Source organism: Meleagris gallopavo, chromosome Z (genome assembly GCF_000146605.3).
Source record: "Meleagris gallopavo isolate NT-WF06-2002-E0010 breed Aviagen turkey brand Nicholas breeding stock chromosome Z, Turkey_5.1, whole genome shotgun sequence".
NCBI lineage: Eukaryota > Metazoa > Chordata > Aves > Galliformes > Phasianidae > Meleagris > Meleagris gallopavo.
Window position 1 is genome coordinate 24832912 of NC_015041.2, and position 2622 is coordinate 24835533.

A 2622-nucleotide genomic window follows, 5' to 3' on the forward strand; every position below is an offset into this window, starting at 1 on the left:
GGGGGGTTGGTCTCGATGATCTCTAGAGGTCCCTTCCAACCCCTACAATTCTGTGATTCTGTGACTGAGGCCAGTATGAAAGTTAGACAGAAAACTTGGAATGTATTAAGAAGATCTTTTATCTATCCCAGCAAGGCAATCAATTACAAAATGGCACATGGCAATGTCCCTTTTTAAATTAAGAACAGACCAACCTCAATGATGTGGCCATTATATACCGAGCCACAGCTGTGCTATGATAAATTAATATTCCAGGAGATGAAAAGTAAGTCTATGTAGCCAAAAGAGTATCCTGGAACAAAAGGATACAGGCCCTAGAATACAGCAGGGAGGATACAGCTTCTTGTTCACCACTCAGTCCTGATCCCTTTTCAGCTAGCACCAGTATCCATCCTCCCTTGGACAGCAATCAGTAGCTCAGACTGTTCTGCTCAAGTTATTACTTTTTAAACATTTGCTTATGGCCTGTATAGGTATCCATTCCAACACAGATCCAAATTTATAGCACAGTTAACTCTGATTGGTGGTCTCAGCCACAGGGCACTGAATGTTCTTGATACAAATTTTGAAACACTGCACTTCTTGGCCCTTTTGATCTTGGCAGTGATTCATTCTGATCATGCCTTTGACTTCTACTTGGAAATACTTTTGCCACTAAACTGTCTACTGCCTCTGGGAACTTTCTAGACATTTCAAATATTTTAATTTTAGTGACAATATTATAATTGAACCATATTTTTTATTGAAAAAAAATGCAGTTTTCCATCAGGTCCTCTGAACTCAAGAGCACCTAAGTTAATTCTGCTTAAATTTAAATAATCTGTAAGACTACAAGAATAAACAATAAAGTTTGCTGATGTATCTACTCAGCAGTGCATGAAAAAATATTGTTTCTTGCTGAATTCTACTTTCTTCTGTATCCTGACATCTTTTATTAGAGCCACCAGATGTTTGTGTAGATAAGTACTGCTGCAAAAAGTCTTTGAAGTGCAAAATAAAGTCAGTTATTATAGTATAGAAGCACACAGCAGTCTGATCTATGAGATATGCAGATGTCAGTTTGGTAAAACACAGAGTTTAAAAGGAAGCAGAGATCACTAGAACAGGGAACTGCCTCTCACTGGAAACAGAATTCATATGTGGAATACATCATCCAGCTGCAGAAAGATCTAAGACTTTGAAGCAATGATGCATTGAATGATACATGTCCTGACATAGTATGGTTGTTTTCAACCGATGGTACTCTGAGGGGAAGAACATCACCTGCTTATGCCTTTCATTAAGAACCAAACTTTAACCTGATGGGTAGACATTGTTACTATTCTGCATAGTGCTTGGAATTATTTCTGATACTTCACTGTTCCTAATGGGCAAGCGACTGTTGCTAAAAAGTGCCTTTTAGGGTACACATCTTGCTATCCTTACACAACTTTTCAGGAGAGGTAGAACACAGAATCACCAAGACTGGAAAAAGCGTTTGAGATAAAGTCTGGTCATCAACCTGATCTACACAGTCCCATCACTAAATGATGACCCTTAGTTCCATATCCGCACATCTCTTAAACACCTAAACAGATGAGAACTTCACCACTTCCCTGGGCAGCCACATCCAATGCTTGACCATTCTCTCTGTGCAGAAAGTTTTCTAAATATCTGAACTTCCCTGGAGCAACTTGAAGCCATTTCCTTGTGTCCTATTAGACATGATGAAAGATCCTTTTCATTTCCAAAGTATTTAAAACAGCTTAAAATCTCCAAATGCTTAAATTGCCATGACCTGCCCCAGCTAAAAACCATCCCTTATGCCCCATCCTTCAGGCTGCTCTATCCTGTTGCAGATCACAAAAAGCAGCTGACTGTAGCTGAGGAGAACCATCTTCCCGCAGCACCTTGCTGCAAATAACTGAGCATTTCTCAGCGTGCATTTCTAACTTATCTAACTAGATTCCCGTTTGTGAGTCAGAGCAGTTCAGTTTGAGAGCCACCATAATTAAGCTGACATGCCATTTAGTGATCTTATTCACAGACAACAATTACTGGAAAATCAGAAGTGTGATTCAAACAAAGGAAAAAGTACAAACGTTTTGTATGAGCAAGATAAATGCACTTTACACCAGAGTAATGTAATAAACTGCTTTATCGGCTGTCTCTTTAATCACAACAAAAAGTAGTTTGTACCTGGATGGAACAGTCTGGCAACAGAATGAGGCAAACAAATTGTCCTTAAAGAGAGCAGTTAAGTCAGTTAACTGACTGCAAATACCTCTCTTTACATTTCGTTCAACAGACATAATAAAATACAGACATACCTTTGGAAAACATCAGCAATCACTACTGCCTCAGCATCAGCTGTGTTTCACAGTTACTATTGGTGAGGAAAAGCCACTTAACTTGTGCTGCTGTCATTCCTAGTAATGGTCTCCTGCCCAATCTGAGAAGTCAATTTTGTTTTCTGTTTGAGAGGTCATCAGTCTTTGATACACAGAGGTATCTCTTTCTACTTACAACTCAATGCAAAGTGCGTTTTGAAAGATTACCATATAGTGGATTTGTACAGCAACACTAGGAAAACTTTCACAGTTAAGAAATTATGTTTTTGCATTGTTGATAGCATGTTTAAGA